Below are 22,621 nucleotides of genomic sequence, written 5' to 3'. Positions count from 1 at the left end.
AAAGGAGCTTTTCTCTAGAAGTCCTTTAAAGTTGCATGTCCCGCAACTTAATTTGATAATTTAATTATTTATGGAAATTGATTTCTAATGGTAGTTAAATCATTAAACACAAATTATATACCAATTCCTGGTAGGCTAAAATTTTCATACGATTTGCAAGAAATATGCTTACATAAACAGATTTTTGAGAGCCTAAAAGTCCCCACATTCATTCGATCTGACTAAAAGTTGGACCATAAATTTATTTTGGGGCCACAAAATCAAATTAGCGATTTGCTGTTTATGTTATATAGGCTAATTTTTTATTTAACGTCCTAAGAGGCCTAAAGCAGAATTTTACTTCTTACATTTTTTTAAGCCGGATGAGGGTATCATCCTCATGAAGCCATACAAAAATTGCTTCTATATATAGACGTAATCGACTCATTATGTGATATAGCCCTCATTTGGACCGCTCAGTTAATTTCTAAAGCATTTATGTCCGCAGTCGAAATTAGACTTCATATTCCCACGGGTTCCACATTCTTACAAAAAATTAAAAAAAAATGTCCAAAATTAAATGTAGTAATGAGATTGATATGCAATTTACGAGAAAGACCCGTCTTCATAGATAACAGTAGTGATAACTGAAGTAAGCTTAAATGGAACCAATTTTAAATGGCGTCACTGGAATCGATGTAATTTTCCCATTATAACAGCCTTTTCACTCAATATGAGCTTACAGATAGCTACACTGAAAAAACTATTTACGTGATATTAAAGATTACGCAACCTCAACTTTGGGATGCGCAATTTACACACTATTAAGGACAAATTTCTTTAAAATAATGAAATTTTAATTAAAATAAATCTTTGCTTCAAAATTTGTTTTCATTAAATTTATGACACAGATTTCGAAAATTTGCGTCCCTTCGTTAAAGTTGCATGACTTTAAACTAAGGCATATTTTCGTTAAAGTAAAGAAACACATTTTTGATTTAAACAAATCATCCTTAAATTAACTGCAATATTGAATCTTTAGATTTAAGATAAAAACGCTTCAAATATAAGCTAAGACTCATTTTGAGGATTTAGCATCTTTGGTTTAAAGCTTTTTTTGGGAATTAAGAAACATTTTTTTCTTCGAAATATCCGTCATAATTTGGAATTTTAAACTGGCATTTGTTTGAACGTGAATAGCTTTATTAATATACCGGAAAAATAGAATGAAAATTCGATAAATGAGATCTGTATCCTAATTTTAATTTTATAGATCCTAGATTTAAAGCCATATAGGTCGCACAAAAATTTCCTTATTTTAAAGAACCCGCATCTTTGGCTCGGAATCAATACCAAAATCCTTAAAGCAAGGTCAAAATCTTTGGATCCAAGTAAACTTTTTTTTGAGTGTAGGGTTGTGCCTATTTACGATATTTCACTCCCACGCACACTTATGATAGGATATATTTACACCAATCTTATAGACACTCATGCTCAAGCACACTCTGGACAGAAGAAATATAACTCACGCGGCCAAGAATGGATTTTACTCAAACACACTAACGATTGGAGAAACGCCATTCACGCATGTAATTTTTTAGCGACAAACGAATCACGACCACTAAACTTCTCGTGAGTCAACAAGATTTCAGAAAATTCTTTTCCATAAATACAAGAAGAGAGAAGTTCACCACTGTGGTATCACAATGGACTGAATAGTCTAAGTGAGTCTGAAATATCGGGCCACCACTATACCTAACCTAACCTATATACAAGAAAACATATAATTTTCTTTTTGCAAATATTAAAAAATATTTCGTATTTTGAAGGAAAAAAATTAAAAGACGCATTATTGGTAAAAGGTACAAAATTAATGAAATTTAAATTTAATACATTTTTGTGCTTCATTTTAGCATAATTTCTTTCTCTTTTTCAGTTAATTTAAAGTGAAGGAAACTTTCCCATATTTTTGGGAATTTAAAATAAAACATAATTATTCTCATAAATTAAAATTAAGTTAATTTGGGTTTAGAGGCCCCCGTTTTTTGCACTGAAAAAATATTGTAGTGATGTCAAAGATTTCATGTCCTTAAAATGAGTATGAGAAAAAATTGTTTGACTAAGACCAACCTAACATAGACCAACTTGGCTTTACAAATGCTGATTAATTCTTAATTCGAAATGAAATCGTTTTTACTTTTGTTGACATGACTATAAAGCTAGACAACATTAAAACATAGAAAATGGTTTTCAACATAAGCATAATTTGTACTTGAAGTCCAATCTGAATTTTGGAAATTTAAGTTAAACAAAACTGAAATCAATTGCCTAAAACTCAAATTTGAAAGAGAATTCTTTGGATAGGAATGAATCAAAAATGAAACCAAAATCATTAGCAAAGACAATACACGTAGAAAGATGGGAAATTGGCTACTGAGCACATCAAACTATTTACGGTGTTAGATCCATACTTTTCGTTTATCGAACCAAACGCGTATACGACAAGTATTGACATAGCATTAAAATGCAAATAAAAAGGAATTAAGTGCAGGAAATAAATTTCCATAAAGGGAAAATGTAATTTTTTGTTCTTGCCTAAAATTTTAACATTGTTTAAAACGAAAAAACAAATAAAAAAAATTACAAACATGTATGGAACTAACACCGTCAATGCCAAAGATAATAAAAGAGGAAGATGGGAGATTGGCTACTGAGCACATCAAACCATTTACTACATTAGTTTAATACTCGAACCAAACGCGTATACGACAAGTATTGACATTGCATTAAAATGCAAATAAAAAGAAATTAAGAGCACGAAATAAATTTCCATAAAGGGGAAAATGTATTTTTTTTTGTTGTTGCCGAAAATTTAACATTGCTTCATTAAGAAAATTAAATTTTTCATTTAAAAAATAAAAACGAAAAACAACTAAAAGATACAAACATGTATTAAACTAATCTGGTAAATGCAACATTTGGTATGACGCAAGTCAATCTCCCATCTTCCTCTTTTATTATCTTTGGTCAATGCAACATTTGGTGTGACGCAAGCCAATTTTCCATCTTCCTACGTGTATTGTCTTTGATCATTAGTGTCAAAACAAAAACATTAGCATGGAGGATGCTTTTTCTCAGTGTGATTTCAGGCTCCCACGCAAAAAAAAAATTAACCCTAAATCCAATTTAATTTTATTTTAGTTCATGGAATTATTATGTTTTTAGAAAGTTTCCAGGACTTTAATAATTTTTTGCGTAGGTTAGTTAAATTAACTAATAAAGTGGACAAATTATATACAAATGACGTATACGGATTTACTAAATTCGTGTCTCCCACAAAATAGTTAAGAATTTTCAAAATTGTACATGTTACCAATAATGCGCCAATCTTGAACTTCGTATGGCACTAGACATTTTTGCAATTTTTTCCTTCAAACTACGCAACTTTCTTTTACATGAGAAAAATCTTATGTACCGTCCACCATGGATTGCGTAGCAACATCTACTAAAGACTGTCATCTACAATCGTATTACTTGGTTTGTGGAAACACTTACCAATGACCAGGTATCTTAAAATTTCTTAACATCGTCTTCTAAATTCTAAGTTAGTCCACAGCTGCTACACTCAAAAAAAGTTTACTTGGGTCCAAAGATTTTGACCTTCCCTTAAGGATTTTGGTATTGATTCCGAGCCAAAGATGCGGCTTCTTTAAAATAAAGACTTTTTTACAGACCTCCCTGGGTTTAAATCTAGGATCGATAAAATTGTAATTGGATACAGATCTCATTAATCGAATTTTTATTCTCTGTTTGCGATATATAAATAAAAGTATTCATGTAAATTCCAGTTTCAAAATCCAAATTATGCCAAGTACTTCAAAGTAAAAACTGTTTTCTTAATTCTAAAAAAACTTTAAACCAAAGATGCAAATCCTTAAAATAAGTCTTAGCCTATATTTGAAGCGTTATTATCTTAAATTTAAAAATTCAATATGTCAGTTGAGTTAAATACGATTTCTTTAAATTAAAAATGTTTTTTTTTTTTTTATTTTAAGGAACATTTGCCTTAATTCAAAGATCTACAACTTCAACAGAGGGACGCAAAATTTCAAGATTTGTGTCCCAAATTTAATGAAAAAATTTTTTGAAGCAAGGATTATAAACTTTCTTTTAATTAAAATGTCATTATTTTAAAGAATTTTGTCCTTAGCATTGCGTAAATACAAATAACATAATTAGAACCGATATGAACTTTTGCGCGGTAATTAGAGATTAATTAGAGAACCCGTATGGTCCAATTTCAAATTCATATTGGTATCCTAGTATCAAGTGCGCATATCGTAAATTTAAAAAAGAATTGTGTCTTAAAAGTATCTTTATTTCAATTCTCCGCTTCTTTGCCTCGGGAGCCATACCAAAATCAGTAGTGTAAAGGCGAAATCTTTGGAACCTTTGGGCAAGCTGTTTTTTCTGTGAGTTGGCACATTGCAACACTGGGATTGCCTTATCCCATAATATAAAAGGCAACCCTCGTAATGTCCATCAATTGCTTATATATACTTATTCACTACGGATAGCTTAGGATATAGTCGGTCTCGACCGACTTTCTACTTTGCTTTTTTTAACTCATTAAGCCCATATCAGAATGTATGGAGTGTACGCTCTAAGAATAACACGGCTTTTGTAGTGTGAGCGATAAGAAAAGCCCAAATGGTAACATCTAAACAAAACAATTTATATCCATGTGTCCAAATTGCAGCATTACGTGCTCCATCGTTGCATATCCTAGCCGAGTTACAGCTTCAGTTGACTATCTGCAGGTCGCCTGTAATCAGATATGTGCTTGCAACGGAAACTTGTTACAAAAGTTTTGCATCAACACTACCAAATTCATAGTTTGGTGCGGCATTAAGATTCTTTATTCGCTGAGACGGCCTTTCCAACAGAACATGCCAAGAGGAAACCGTGAAACATGGTTGAGAAGAGACTCCAATTTTCGAAATTGCGTTGTTTTGCCAGCACAAAGCAAAGCAAAAAAAGGAGGCGGACTTGAAACAAATTTGTTGCATTGCATACACAAAAGTATTTAAGTGTGTTGTTTTTTCCCTTCTTATATTTAATGGTACCCAGATTAAATTGTACTTTCCAAGGATGCTTTACGATTTTGCTGCCTCCACACTTCCATTTTATTTACAATCATTCGATATTGATGGTAACGCAGAAAAGTGCAGCTGAAATAACAATATTTCGACAGCCACTACAAATGAAGATTACATTGCCCTTTGAACTTTTGCATTGGAGTGATGACATAAAACTGTGACGTCAATAGTTGCTTCTTTTTGATGTTGAATCTTTCGAGTATTGGGATTGTTGAGATGCAGATATCTCGAGGCATATAAAGGACACACAATTTAGTGAAATAAACTTCTGAGAGAATTCAATGTGAGATGCTAAAGTTCAAGCGGAAGGCAATCATGCTGAAATTCACAAATCGTCTATTTATGAATGGCACTTCAATAAAAACAAACAAATATTTCTTTTTAGCAATTGTTACATTTTGTTCACCAATAATCGATGGTCATTAAATAAATGAGAAACATTAAAAGAAAGGGCTCTGTTGTATGGCATCCTTCACAAATTCTGGTGAAAGAACACTAAAAACGGATTAAGTTTATAACTTTCCCTGCAAAAACAGCGTCGCCAAAAAGAAGTGAAAAAGTTATTTTTGTATCCGGAAGTGATGCAAAATTGGCTCAGAAGCGTTGAACTTAACACGTGCTTGTCATAAGACGGATGTCTACCATATCAACAGACGTTGCACTGAATTTCAATCACTTCTTAATTCGGTCATCCGAATTCAGTGTTTTGGATGTGAATTAAAAAAATTTGTGATATTTTGACAAATAAATATTTTTTTTTATAATTTTTTATGATTTTTAACGCTTGTCTAAAACGTTTGGCCTCAAACATTTTATAAAATTCGTAATTTTTCTAGAATAGATTTTTTCGACAAAATTTGAATAATTTGTAAATTCTTCTTACTCTTTTTCTAATTTATTTCAAACGTATTTTAGGATTAGGTTAGGTGGCAGCCCGATATATCAGGCTCACTTAAACTATTCAGTCCATTGTGATACCACATTGGTGAACTTCTCTCTTATCACTGAGTGCTGCCCGATTCCATGTTAAGCTCACTGACAAGGGACCTCCTTTTCACAGCCGAGTCCAAATGGCGTTCCACATTGCAGTTAAACCACTTAGAGAAGTTTTGAGAACCTCAGAAATGTCACCAGCATTACTGAGGTGGGATAATCCACCGCTGAAAAACTTTTTGGTGTTCGGTCGAAGCAGGAATCGAACCCACGACCTTCTGTATGCAAGGCGGGCGTGCTAACCATTGCACCACGGTGGCTCCCATTACGCATTAAAAATAAGAAAAAAACGAGTTCTAAAAAAATTGAATTAAAACTATTTCCCGTTGTAGTTAAAATAAAGAACATTTTTGGGAGGACATTTTTGACAAGAAAGAAGTTCAAATTACAACGGAGTGAATAGTCTAGGTGATCCTAAAATAACGGACTGTCACTAACTTAGCATCTCCTAAAAATTTTAGTATGGATTTATCGCCAAAGATGTTTCTTTCAAATAAAGTCGTTTTTTCGGAAGCAATCTAGCTTTAAATCTACACGAAAGAAGAGTTTTCTTAGGAACGAAATGTTAGATAAACAAATTTTCCTTTTCATGGTAGATCAAGTTATGTGAGGTAAAACTTTACTTGGATCAAAGATTTTTCTTTAAAAATTTATGCTATTCACGTACAAAGACCAGTATAAAAATCAAAATTAAAGCAGATGCGTTAAACCAAAGATAAAAAAGAGAGACGCAAATTTCCAAAATGTGTGTCCTAAATTTAATACAAAACAAGTATATACGGCCGTAAGTTCGGCCAGGCCGAAGCTTATGTACCCTCCATCATGGATTGCGTACACTGAAAAAAATATTGTCGTGAGGTCAAAGATTTCATGTCTTTAAAATACGAATACAAATTTTGCTTAGCATAGAAGACGCATTTCTCTAAAATAAAGTTATTTTCCTTGTCCAAAAGTCGATAAACTTTTCAATGAAGTCGTATTGTCCTTATAATTAAGTGATTTGACTTAAAAATGGGTATCTTAACATGAAAGAAAAAATTTATAGGCTAAGGTCAACTTGACTTTAATAATTCAGAAAAATTCTTTCAATTTAATGAAATTGTCTTTAAATTTGTTGTCTTTTCGCATCTTTACTACAAAGCAAAAAATCGTTCAAATATAGAATATGTTTTTCAAAACTTTATTTTAAAGAAGTTTTTTACTTCAAACATAGTATAATTTCTACTGGAAGTCGAGTCCTAATTTGGAAAATGAAGTTGCCGTTTACTCGTTTTTAAAAGACTTTGATAGCATATGAAGAAAAAAAGCTGAGAAAGCGAAAAATTAAAATTTGCTTCCTAGAAGCAAGTACGCAAAACCTAAATTTAAAAGAGAATTTTGTCTTAAAAGTATTCTTACTTGTATTCTCCGCTTCTTTGGCTCGGAATCAATACCAAATTTTTTAAACTAAAGACAAAATCTTTGGAACCAAGTATGCTTTTTTCAGTGTAGAATCTTCATCTAAACATTGCCATCCACAATCGAATTACTTAAGTTGCGGTAACGCTTGCCGATGGCAAGGTATCTTAAAACCTCCTAACACCATCTTCTAAATTGTATGTAAGTCCATACGTGGTATATATTAAATTAAAAAAAAGATCGATCCAATACGTATATAATTCAGTTTGACAAAGTAGACATAACATTTTGACAAAATTTTTTACAGAAATAAAATTTTCACAAAATTTTCTATAGAAATAAAAATTTTGACAAAATTTTCTATAGAAAGAAAATTTTGACAAAAATTTCTACAGAAATAAAATTTTAACAAAATTTTCTATAGAAATAAACTTTTGACAAAATTTTCTATAGAAATAAAATCTTGGTAGATTATTTTTGGCTCGAGTGGCAACCATGATTATGAACCGAATAAAATTTGAACAAAATTTTCTATAGAAATAAAATTTTTACAAAATTTTCTATAGAAATAAAGTTTTGACAATGATGAAAATTTTATTATGAACCGAATAAAACTTTAACAAAATGTTCTCTAGAAATAAAATTTTGACAAAATTTTCTATGGAATTAAAATTTTGACAAAATTTTCTATAGAAATAAAATTTTGATAGATTATATTTGGCTTTGTGGCAACCATGATTATGAACCGATATGGACCAATTTTTGTGTGATTGGACCAATTTTGGTATGGTTGTTAGCGACCATATACTAACACCACGTTCCTAATTTGAACCGGATCGGATGAATTTTGCTCCTCCAAGAGGCTCCGGAGGTCAAATCTGGACAATGTTTTATATGGGGGCTATATATAATTATGGACCGATATGGACCAATTCTGGCACAGTTGTTAAAGATCATATACTAACACCATGTTCCAAATTACAACCGGATAGGGTGAAATTTGCTTCTCTTGGAGACTTCGCAAGCCAAATCTGGGGATCGGTTTATATGGGGGCTATATATAATTCTGGACCGATGTGGACCAATTTTTGCACGGTTGTTAGAGACCATATACCAATACCATGTACCAAATTTCAGCCGGATCGGATGAAATTTGCTTCTCTTTGAGGCTCCGTAATTATCGACCGATATGAACCAATTTTTGCATGGTTATTAGAGACCATATACTAACACCATGTACCAAATTTCAGCCGGATCGGATGAAATTTGCTTCTCTTAGAGCAATCGCAAGCCAAATTTGGGGGTCCGTTTATATGGGGGCTATGCGTAAAAGTGGACCGATTTGGACCAATTTTTGCATGGTTGTTACAGACCATATACTAACACCATGTACCAAATTTCAGCCGGATCGGATGAAATGTGCTTCTCTTAGAGCAATCGCAAGCCAAATTTGGGGATCCGTTTATATGGGGGCTATACGTAAAAGTGGACCGATATGGCCCATTTGCAATACCATTTCACCTACATCAATAACAACTACTTGTGCCAAGTTTCAAGTCGATAGCTTGTTTCGTTCGGAAGTTAGCGTGATTTCAACAGACGGACGGACGGACATGCTCAGATCGACTCAGAATTTCACCACGACCCAGAATATATATATACTTTATGGGGTCTTAGAGCAATATTTCGATGTGTTATGGTGGAGGGTATAAAAATAAAGTGAACCCCATATGCTACTACAGCTAATTTATTTAGTTCATATAATTATTGTGTTTTGAGACAGTTCCCTTGATTTTAATAATTTTTTGTATACGTTAGTACTAATGGGAAGCAAAAATCTTTACTAAACTCGTGTATCCCACTCACTAGCTCATAATTTCTTAAAATTTTTAAATTTTACCAATAAAGACACCTTTGCAATTTTAACTCCATACTACGAAATTTCATTTAACAAGTGAAAAAAATAGTGACATTTGAAAAATATTCCTGAATTTGTCGAACTAAGTATAGTTGTGTAAAATCGGCTTGACCATACAGTTTAGTTAAAATTTTCTAAACTCAACCTAAATTTTCTAAAATGAATTAAAAAATCTACTACGAAATTAAATGAACCAATTAATTTTTTTTTACTTTAAATTGCCTTAACTATGAAAATTACTGTTATAATTGAAAATTCAAAAATATTCTCGATTAAAAAATTAATTGATTTCTCCTGTATTTTCAATTAATTTTTTAATTGGTTAATTAAGAATCTAATTTTCTTTTGCCCCAAGACAAAATTAATTTTTTAAATGAATTTCTTATTTATTAATAATTACTTTACCTTTAGGTGCTATTGTTTTGTAAGTTGCGCATGATTTACGATATACGTTAACTTGTTTGCCAATTTTCCGATAATAATTATAGTGGGATTTTTCGTTGGATTTATATGTACCTAGAAACTAATTTTTTCCGAACAAAATTTTCAATTATGTTTTTATTTGGAAATATTTGGTAAAACTGTGACGCAAAATTCAAATTTTTGTCTCCAAACAAAAAATCACTTATCCCAGCCGAAAGTACTCGATGAAAGGAGAAAAGTAATTTCTGGATTTTGCCAGATTGGTGGCCGTTCGTCTTTTATTATCCTCTAAAATTTTGTCGCCAAATTCGATTTTGAGCACTTTTTCAATTTCCGTATGGCCATAGCTCCAAAAATGCTGTGAATTCATTTTTGAGGTATTCAGCAAAGTTGTAGCTCTTGACTTGGCCAACAAAAACGATGAATATATTAAGTCGTAAAATCAGTTAAATTTTTAATTGATTAACGTTTTCAACTTTTAATTAAAAATATTTTTGAAGTTTTTCTTCTGTGTGTGGGGTCCAAAATGGAGACATAGCTTCAAATAGAAATTTAAATGTTTTGGAATTAAACATTTGTTAAAGAGCCGGTAAGGAATATTGACTCTGGAGCGGTATATAGGCATACACTGAAAGAAGAGTTTTCTTTTCTGAGGAACGAAATTTTAGACAAACAAAGTTTTGTTTACGCCAAAATTTTCTCTTTAACAGCAAGTAAAACTGATTAGAGATAATCGTTGAATCTTTTGTTGTCAATTCGGATTTATTAACTCTTAAAGAAAACACTTGACATTGCAAGGAAATTTCGTTTATCAAAAATTCCGTTCCTGAAGAAAGTACTTTTTCTTTGGGTGCAGAGCCCGGTTCTAAAAATTTTATCTGTACACTAATACTTTGGCATTTTTCCAAGTCCAAGAAGCAGAGTATTGAAGCAAGGATACAATTATGACACATTTAAATTTGAGTTTGGAATACCCCATCAAAATAGGCGTCGCCAAAAAAGTAGTGAAAATATGTTTTTTTTGATCCGGAACTTTGCTAGGACATGATACAAATTTGAATGTGTAAGTTTTTTATGATTTTTTTCTCATGTGCCATCAGAGTCTTTAAAAACGTGTTAACGACAATCCCTATTTTTGTACGCTTTTAAGCTTTTTGTCGGCAAGATACAAAAGCTCATCAAATAAATAAAGGTTAAGATGATTTCATTAATTTAGAAGATTGTTTTCAGAATTATTAAAACCAAGTTGACATTAGTACAGCAAATTTTGTTTTCATGTAAAGATACCAATTTAAAATCGAATCATTTAGCTGTAAGGATATTTTTGCAGTGTATTTTATTTTTAGACAAAAATGTGGGAATAATTAAAGGAGAAAGAAGAGAAAAAATGCAAAATAATTTGAGTTTTCAATTCAAATGTTTGTATATGATCGTAATATGGCACCAAACCATAACATTGTATCTACTTCTCGAGATGTTCTTTATTATTATGAATGAAAAAAATAAAGAACACAGGTTCAAATCTCACCAGCGGTGATTTTTTTATATTTTTTTTCTAAAATATATTTTTTTTATGTTAGACACCGTTTTTATTTTTTTTATTTTCGCCATTAATTTTTGTTTTAATATATATTTTCAATTTATACTCAACAAAATTGTTAATTTTTATTGGTTTTACACTTTTTTTTTGGTTATCTATACTTTTTGCAACATTTCATTATCTTGATTGGCATGCACGCACATCTTTGTTTATGGTACCCTTTTACCCTCAATTAAATTTGTTTGGCTTCAAAGAATAATTGTCTAAAATTTCTGGTCTAAAATTTCGTTTCCCATAAATTTGACAGTTCTCGTCGGATAATATTTAATTCATTCCCCAATCTAGTATCTATAAAATTAAAGTTAGGGTACAAATATCATTTTTCGAATTTTCAATATATATTTCCGGTATATTAATAAAGCTATTCACGTACAAACAAATGCCAGTTTAATAATCCAAATTATGACGGATACTTCGGAGAAAAAAATATTTTCTTGATCTAAAAAAGCTTTAAACCAAAAATCCTAAATCCTCAAAATAAGTCTTAGCCTATATTTGAAGCGTTTTTATCTTAAATCTAAAGATTTAATATTTCAGTTAATTTAAGGACGATTTCTTTAAATCAAAAAATGTGTTTCTTTACTATAAGGAAAATTTGCCTTAGTTTAAAAACATGCAACTTTAAAGAAGGGTCGCAAATTTTCAAAATGTGTAGACTATATAATGGTACACTCAAAACAATTTTACTTAAATCCTAATAATTTGATCTTCACTTAAGAAATTTGTACTGATTCCGAGACAACTATGTGACTTAAAAACAAAAAAAAAAACAAAACAAACAAAAATTTGTTAGTAAGCTATATCATTAAATCTATATTTTAAGGCTATCAAGCTTAAAACATAGAATATAAATCTGATTTATAAAATATTCATTTTCTTTTATCCGATATTTTAACTAAGCTATTAAGGTAAAAACAAGTATATACGGCCGTAAGTTCGGCCAGGCCGAAGCTTATGTACCCTCCATCATGGATTGCGTAGAAACTTCATCTAAACACTGCCATCCACAATCGAATTACTTAAGTTGCGGTAACGCTTGCCGATGGCAAGGTATCTTAAAACCTCCTAACACCATCTACTAAATTGTATGTAAGTCCATACGTGGTATATATTAAATCAAAAAAGATCGGTCCAATACGTATATAATTCAGTTTGACAAAGTAGACATAAAATTTTGACAAAATTTTCTATAGAAATAAAATTTTCACAAAATTTTCTATAGCAATAAAATTTTCACAAAATTTTCTATAGAAATAAAAATTTTGACAAAATTTTCTATAGAAAGAAATTTTTGACAAAAATTTCTACAGAAATAAAATTTTAACAAAATTTTCTATAGAAATAAACTTTTGACAAAATTTTCTATAGAAATAAATTCTTGGTAGATTATTTTTGGCTCGAGTGGCAACCATGATTATGAACCGAATAAAATTTGAACAAAATTTTCTATAGAAATAAAATTTTGAAAATGATGAAAATTTTATTATGAACCGAATAAAATTTTAACAAAATTTTCTATAGAAATAAAATTTTGACAAAATTTTCTATAGAAATAAAATTTTGACAAAATTTTCTATAGAAATAAAATTTTGGTAGATTATTTTTGGCTCTCGTGGCAACCATGATTATGAACCGATATGGACCAATTTTTGTGTGATTGGACCAATTTTGGTATGGTTGTTAGCGACCATATACTAACACCACGTGCCTAATTTGAACCGGATCGGATGAATTTTGCTCCTCCAAGAGGCTCCGGAGGTCAAATCTGGAGAATGTTTTATATGGGGGCTATATATAATTATGGACCGATATGGACCAATTCTGGCGCGGTTGTTAAAGATCATATACTAACACCATGTTCCAAATTACAACCGGATTGGATGAAATTTGCTTCTCTTGGAGACTTCGCAAGCCAAATCTGGGGATCGGTTTATATGGGGGCTATATATAATTATGAACCGATGTGGACCAATTTTTGCATGGTTGTTAGAGACCATATACCAATATCATGTACCAAATTTCAGGCGGATCGGATGAAATTTGCTTCTCTTTGAGGCTCCGCAACCCAAATCTGGGGATCGGTTTATATGGGCGCCATATATAATTATGGACCGATGTGCACCAATTTTTGCACGGTTGTTAGAGACCATATACCAATACCATGTACCAAATTTCAGCCGCATAGGATGCAATTTGCTCATCTTTGGGGCTTCGCAAGCCAAATCTGGAGATCCGTTGATATGGGTCTATATATAATTTTGGACCGATGTGGACCAATTTTTGCATGGTTATTGGAGACCATATACCAACATCACGTACCAAATTTCAGCCGGATCGGATGAAATTTGCTTCTCTTTGAGGCTCCGCAAGCCAAATCTGGGGATCGGTTTATATGGGGGCTATATATAATTATGGACCGATGTGGACCAATTTTTGCATGGTTGTTAGAGACCATATACCAACATCACGTACCAAATTTCAGCTGGATCGGATGAAATTTGCTTCTCTTTGAGGCTCCGCAACCCAAATCTGGGGATCGGTTTATATGGGCGCCATATATAATTGTGGACCGATGTGGACCAATTTTTGCATGGTTGTTAGAGACCATATACCAACATCACGTACAAAATTTCAGCCGGATCGGATGCAATTTGCTTCTCTTTGAGGCTCCGCAAGCCAAATCTGGGGATCGGTGTATATGGGGGCTATATATAATTATCGACCGATGTGGACCAATTTTTGCATGGTTGTTAGAGACCATATACCAACATCACGTACCAAATTTCAGCCGGATCGGATGAAATTTGCTTCTCTTTGAGGCTCCGCAACCCAAATCTGGGGATCGGTTTATATGGGCGCCATATATAATTATGGACCTATGTGCACCAATTTTTGCACGTTTGTTAGAGACCATATACCAATACCATGTACCAAATTTCAGCCGGATAGGATGCAATTTGCTTCTCTTAGAGGCTTCACAAGCCAAATCTGGGGATCGGTTTATATGGGGGCTATATATAATTAAGGACCGATATGGACCAATTTTTGCATGGTTGTTAGAGACCATATACCAACACCATGTACCAAATTTCAGCCGGATCGGATGAAATTTGCTGTTTTTGAGGCTCCGCAAGCCAAATCTGGGGATCGGTTTATATGGAGGCTATATATAATTATGGACCGATGTGGACCAATTTTTGTATGATTGTTAGAGACCATATACAAACACCATGTACCAAATTTCAGCCGGATCGGATTAAATTTGCTTCTCTTTTAGGCTCCGCAAGCCAAATCTGGAGATCGGTTTATATGGGGGCTATATATAATTATGGACCGATGTGGACCAATTTTTCCATGGTTGTTAGAGACTATATACCAACACCATATCCCAAATTTCAGCCGGATCGGATGAAATATGCTTCTGTTAGAGGCTCCACAAGCCAAATCTGAGGGTCCCTTTATATGGGGGCTATACGAAAAAGTGGACCGATATGGCCCATTTTCAATACCATCTGACCTACTTCGATAACAACTACTTGTGCCAAGTTTCAAGTCGATAGCTTGTTTCGTTCGGAAGTCAGCGTGATTTCAACAGAAGGACGGACGGACGGACATGCTTAAATCGACTCAGAATTTCACCACGACCCAGAATATATATACTTTATGGGGTCTTAGAGCAATATTTCGATGTGTTACAAACGGAATGACAAAGTTAATATACCCCCATCCTATGATGGAGGGTATAAAAATTAATGAAAAGAAAGTCTATAATTTTATAATTGAATTCTTTAAATTTAGGACACGAATAGTTGAACTCTTGTGTTACTCTGTTAAAGTTGTATATCCTTGAAAAAGGGCAATTTCCTTTAAAGTAAAAATAAAAACATTTTTGATTTAATGAAATAATTTTTAATTACATCTTTGGATTAAAGAAAAAAAAATTACAAAAATGGGCTGATAATTATTTTGAGAATTATGTATCCTTGGTTTAAGGCTTTGTTGTTTTGAAATTATACAGAAAACAAACCCGTAGTTAAACTAACGCTAAATATATTTTTGCGATATGTATATTTGGATATACATATCGCAAGAAATTCGTAATTGAGTTCTGTCTCCTATTTTTAAATGTATGGATCCTAGACTTAAAGAATCAGCATCTTTATCTCGGAATCAACACTAAAACATTTAACTGAAGTCAACATCGTTGAATGCAAATAATCTTTATTATTTTAGTTTGTGAGTGTAATACTTCCTGCAGTCGCACACTAATATTTCCAAGCGTTATACAACGAATGAAAACTACATCCATTCTATTATATTATATCGGTTTGTTGCATCTACTTTGTAGAATTTAATATAAATATCTACCAATATTGAATAGATTTTTAGAGAGTGGCACAAATGGGCTAAAAACACATAATTGTCAACAATACGCCAAAAAGTGACGCACAAATAACATGTCAACTATAATTTTAAAGAAGGAAACAAAATATTATAAACGTTCTTCTACTTAAAATATAAAATGTTTGCCTAATGTGAAAGCTTTTGGATCCTAAATTTTATGTTATGCAATTTACACAATATTAAGGACGAGTTTCTTTAAATTAATGACATTTTAATTAAATCAAAGTTTAAAATCTTTGCTTTGAAAATTCTTTTCATTAAATTTGGGACACAAGTCTTGGAAAATTGCGTCCCTCCGTTAAAGTTGTATGCATCTGAACTAAGGAAAACTTAAATTAGTCTTTTAATTAATTGGTACAGATTTTTAGACCTTTAAATTTAACACAGAAAAAAGCTTCAAATATAAGGTTGTATTTATTTTGAGGATTTTGCATATTTAGTTTTGTTGGATTTAAGAAAACAGACCTTTCCCCGAAGTATCTATAACTATTTCGATTTTTAAACTGGCATTTCGCATTTGTGCATCCTACACTAAAAAAAAAGTTTACTTGAATCCAAAGTTTTTGACCTTCCCTTAGCCTATATTTGAATCGTTTTTATCTTAAATCTTAAGATTCAATATTTCGGTTAATTTAAGCACGATTTCTTTGAATTCAAAAGATTGTTTCTTTACTTTAAGAAAATTTTGCCTTAAAAGACATACGACTTTAACGGAGGGATGCAAATTTTCAAAATATTTGTTCCAAATTTTACAAACAAATTGTTTGAAGCAAAGATTATAAACTTTACTTTCATTAAATTTCATTATTTTAAAGAAATTTGTCCTTAATATTTTGTATCCTAAAATTTAGGGTGCGTAATCTTTAATACCAGGTAAATATTTTTTCAGTGTATATTTAAGACTAGATATGTCACTTAAAAACGTCTTTATTTTAAAGAAGTTGCATGTTTGGCTTGGAATCAATATGGGAAGGTCAAAATCTCTGAATACAAGTGAACTTTTTTTATATAAGCCATTATATCATCTTTGGGAGTGCACATGTATACACTCCCAAGGATTTTGTTATTACAGTAATGAAATTCGCATTGATTCCGAGCCAAAGAAGCGAAGACTTTAAATAAGGATGTTTTGAAGACACAATTCTCTATTAAATTTGAGTTTTTTGTACTTCATTCTAGGAAAATAAATTTAATTAATTAATTTTTCAGCTCTTTTATTTATGTGCTATCAAAGTCCTTTAAAAAATGTGTTAACGACAACTTACATGTACAAATTCAGACTTGATTTCAGGTAGAAATTATGCTATGTCTCAATGAAATAGTGAGAAACATACCCTATTGCTGAATGCTTTTTTGTTTTGTAGTCAAGATACAAAAAGTCAACAAATTTTAAGATGATTTCAATAGTTCTGAAGATTTTTTCTGAATTATTAAGGCCAAGTTGACCTCTCATGTTTGGATACCCAATTTCAAATCGCATCACTTAACCATAAGGACAAAATGTCTTGTCTTTTGGACAAGGAAAAATCTTATATCAAAGAAATGTGTCTTCTAACCTACACTCAAAAAAAAATTACTTGGCTCCAAAGATTTTGAGCTTCCTTTAAAGATTTTGGTATTGATTACGAGCCAAAGATGCAGCTTCTTTTTTACGGACCTCCCTGGCTTTAAATCTAGGATCGATAAAATTAAAATTGGATACAAATCTCATTCATTGAATTTTTATTCCATATATTAATAAAGGTATTCATGTACAAACAAATTCCAGTTTCAAAATCCAAATTATGCCAAGTACTTCAAAGTAAAAACTATTTTCTTAATGCTAAAAAAAACTTTAAACCAAAGATGCAAATCTTTAAAATAAGCCTTAGCCTATATTTAAAGCGTTTTTAACTTAAATTTAAAAATTCAATATCTCATTTGAGTTAAAGACGATTTCTTTAAATTAAAAATGTTTTTTTTCTATTTTAAGGAACATTTGCCTTACTTCAAAGATCTACAACTTCAACAGAGGGACGCAAAATTTCATGATTTGTGTCCTAAATTTAATGAAAAAATTTTTGTGCAAGGATTATAAACTTTCTTTTAATTAAAATGTCATTATTTTAAAGAATTTTGTCCTTAGCATTGCGTAAATTTCGAGTCCTAAAATTTAAGTTGCATAATCTTCCATTTTAGGTCAATATTTTTTTCATTGTAAGCAAATTTAGTAGGACATGAAATATTTCGCCTCACGACAATGTTTTATCTGTGTACTAAGGTCCTTGATGTGTACCATAGATGATAAATGCATTTTGAAAACAAAAACAATTATATACTTTTACTTAATAAGTCAATAGCCTTTTTTAGTGTATGCATCATGGATGCTGAAAGTATTAACATATTTATGAAAGAAATTTGTTAAGAGCCACTCGAAAATTTCAAAAATATTATCGAACAAATTTTAATAATTCTTGGTTTATACAAAATATGGACATTACTTTTAAAGTCACAGAAATGTTTTCTTGGAATCCATAGCAAATTAAATGCTCACAATGTCATTGTTATGAATCGGATATTATCCAAGGGCATAATGTACGAAAAGACAACCATTGCCTATCCCTCTGACATGCTTCACTTTGGCAAACACGCTGAGAGTGTATATGTGTGTGTGGAGTGTGCGTTGGCATATAAAAATCACTTAAATTACCTCTTTTGCAATGCAATATGCGCTGCCCAAACGATTGCGTGTGGCTGCAAAACAACGTTTTGGTTTCCCCAATGAATTGGACATGAGACCTATGCTCGGCTGAAAACGCAAAGTGGCTGTGAATGTCCTTTGGTTTGTGGTAGATAGACGGTCGTACAGTGATAATGATGCGGCTTACAACATTGTCAGATAACGCAAAACCGACGAGATTTGATTACAAACGAGACAGCGCAGCATACGGCACACAGGCTAGGAACAAGGACATGAGCAGGTATCACTTTCATCTGACTTGTTATGAACACGCGGCGGATAACAAAAATTATAACCGGATATGCCGGAATTATAAGCGCACTCAGTCACTCAAACACACACACATCCACTCACATATACGCACAATCACTCTCATGTGCAATGATTTATTCACATCCGTTTCCGAGTATGTGGGTACGTTAAAATCAAAACATTTTTTTTTGTTTGCGACAGATATCCCACAATGACACAGAAAAAAATCAGATTACAATTACATACTCTCACACACCTGAGCCTTGGGGGTGGTCAAGGGCCATACAAAAAACAGCGTTAATACCGCGGATCCACCTGTTATCGTCAGATGGCTACAATCATGGAAATAATGTTCCGAATACTATAACCACCCGCAATGACATCGATTGCATATGGGCGAGTGATGAATGAGTAAATAATGCAGCAATAACAATTATGAGGTCCCAGTAGCAGATGCACTAGCACTTGATTTCGAGAATTTGGCCCTATGGCCAGTGCCAGAGGGGGACTACTTCAGGTGGTGGTGGAGAGAAACTGTGGCAATATTTCGAACGTGCTTGCATGGCAGGACATATGGGCCATCCGTATCCGGTACCGGTGTCAACAAGATACAATTCGCAACTAATTGGGAATCCTTCAAAAGGATTATAAGCTCTAACGGCTGAACAACTTCACGAGCATCGTATCCTTTACAAAACCGCACACAATCGTCTAGGGTCGGCTGACACAAGCTCTTTTGGCCAGCAGCAAATGACAAACCGAAATCTAAACAAAGCTCACGAACTCTTTGCCTGAATGTAAAGTTCGGAGCATCGTTTCTTTGGTTCGTGTATGAGCGACCAATAAACACGTCTATGGACCATACTTCCAATATCTAAAAGAATCTCTTTTGTTCCCTTTCCTGTATTAACTCAAAAGCTCTTGGTTTTGTCGTTTTATAAGGTCTCATAAAACTCTCTCTCTCTTTGCTTCTTTTCTCACATTTCGTGTGTATGTGTCAATTCCATTGTGTTCCTTGGTAGTGCATTTGTGCTTGGAGCCATTTATCCTTATATGTGTGCGATTGAGTTCTTCGTTAACTCGCTTTCTTTTAAGTACCAACTACACGTGGTGGATGGTGGGCTGACAGCAGCAGGCTTAACAGAATTCAAATGTGCGTAGCTGGTGATTAATGATGTTTTTGGGATTTTATTATTTTGATTATTAATTGTCATTATTTTGACTTTCTATTATGTTCATATTCAAGACATAGTTGCAATGTTGCCAGAAGTTATTTTAGCTTGCACAGAGCAAGGTAAGTGGGACTTGCTTACTAGCACACAGGCGATTATATTAATTTTTTGCTAATTAATTTCAGCTATTTCTAAATAAGAATATCAAAAGCATGATAATTGCATGAAGTTGAAATAGATGGACAGTATTTTTTATACCCTCCACTATAGGATGGGGGGTATATTAACTTTATCATTCCGTTTGTAACACATCGAAATATTGCTCTAAGACCCATAAAGTATATATATTCTGGGTCGTGGTGAAATTCTGAGTCGATCTAAGCATGTCCGTCCGTCCGTCCGTCCGTCCGTCCGTCTGTTGAAATCACGCTAACTTCCGAACGAAACAAGCTATCGACTTGAAACTTGGCACAAGTAGTTGTTATTGACGTAGGTCGGATGGTATTGCAAATGGGCCATATCGGTCCACTTTTACGTATAGCCCCCATATGAACGGACCCTCAGATTTGGCTTGCGGAGCCTCTAAGAGAAGCATTTTTGAAATTTGGTACATGGTGTTGGTATATGGTCTCTAACAACCATGCAAAAATTGGTCCAAATCGGTCCATAATTATATATAGCCCCCATATAAACCGATCCCCAGATTTGGCTTGCGGAGCCTCTAAGAGAAGCAAATTTCATCCCATCCGGCTGAAATTTGATACATGGTTTTGGTATATGGTCTCTAACAACCATGCAAAAATTGGTCCAAATCGGTCCATAATTATATATAGCCCCCATATGAACCGATCCCCAGATTTGGCTTGCGGAGCCCCAAAGAGAAGCAAATTTCATCCGATCCGGCTGAAATTTGGTACATGGTGTTGGTATATGGTCTCTCATAACCATGCAAAAATTGGTCCATATCGGTCGATAATTATATATACCCCCCATTTAAACCGTTCTCCAGATTCGACCTCCGGAGCCTCTTGGAGGAGCAAAATTCATCCGATCCGGTTCAAATTTGGAACGTGGTGTTAGTGTGTTATTTAAATTGCATAAAATTTCGCAAATCTTCATTTATGATTTATAGGTCGATATATACGAATTAGGGAATAGGCAAATTTGAATAATTTTTGCGAGTTTTCGACTTAACAGTAACGATTTTACAAGGAACATGTGGGTATTTTGGCCATATTTTTTAAAATCGGAAGAACATACATATGGGGCTTTATCTAATTCTGAGCCGATTTTGATAAAATTTGGCACACATTGCTACAATTTTAATTGTGCAAAACATCAAAATTTTCGAAACGAAACTTTGGCCTCAGTGGTCATATGATTCTAAATCGGGCGAAAGATATATATGGGAGTTACATCTAAATCTTAACCGATTTTAACCAAATTTGGCATGTGTTGCAAGAACAAAGTAAATCGGCAAAACTTCAAGTAAATCGGAGTGAAATTTTGACATCTGGTAGATATATCTAAATCTGAATCAATTTCAACTAAATTTGGCATGCATAGTAAGAATGTTATTTCCATTCACTGTTCAAAATTTTAAGTAAATCGGAGGAAAATTTTGATCAACGGTGGTCATATCTGTAAATCTCTAATATATATCTCTAAATATATATGGGAGCTATACCAAAATCTGAACCGAATTCAACCAAATTCGGTACGCATATTTATAATATTAATCCTACTCCCTGTGCAAAACTCGGCGTAAAACTGTGGCCTCTGGGGCCATAAGAGTGTAAATCGGGCGTAAGCTAGATATGCGAGCTATACCTAAAACTGAACCGTTTTGATTGATATTTTTCAAAATTTACGAGTCTCACAAAATATTCCATTAAAGGGTGATACGGTCAAAATTTGGTCAAGGGAAATCGCGTGTAAATCGGTGAAATCGTTTATTTAAAAAATCAAATTAAATTTCTTTTTCAAGTTCAATTAGTTTAAAATTCAGGAAAAATATTCAGTTAGGCTTTCGCTTTTCCAAATCCGAATTGCCGGGCCTCACGCTTGACACCTGCCATCAGATTTTGTACAGCCACCTTGTCCACCTTCTTCGCCGCAGAAAGCCAGTTTGCCTCGAACTGCTGCTCGTCTTTAGCAGTTTTTTTTTGTCTTCTTTAGGTTCCGCTTGACAATAGCCCAGTATTTCTCAATTGGGCGGAGCTCTGGGGTGTTGGGAGGGTTCTTGTCCTTGGGAACCACCTGCACGTTGTTGGCGGCGTACCACTCCATGGCCTTTTTACCGTAATGGCAAGATGCCAAATCCGGCCAAAACGGCCGGAACAACCGTGTTTCTTCAGGAAAGGCAGCAGACGTTTATTCAAACACTCTTTCACGTAAATTTCTTGGTTGACAGTCCCGGAAGCTATGAAAATGCTGCTTTTAAAGCCACAGGTACAGATGGCTTGCCAAACCAGATATTTCTTTGCGAACTTTGACAGTTTTATGTGCTTGAAAATATCTGGTACCTTTCCCTTTCCTTTTGCCGTATAAAACTCCTGTCCCGGAAGCTGCTTGTAGTCGGCTTTGACGTAGGTTTCGTCGTCC

The sequence above is a fragment of the Haematobia irritans genome, chromosome 3, assembly GCF_050003625.1.
Source record: "Haematobia irritans isolate KBUSLIRL chromosome 3, ASM5000362v1, whole genome shotgun sequence".
Taxonomy (NCBI): domain Eukaryota; kingdom Metazoa; phylum Arthropoda; class Insecta; order Diptera; family Muscidae; genus Haematobia; species Haematobia irritans.
This window is presented reverse-complemented; position numbering follows the sequence as displayed.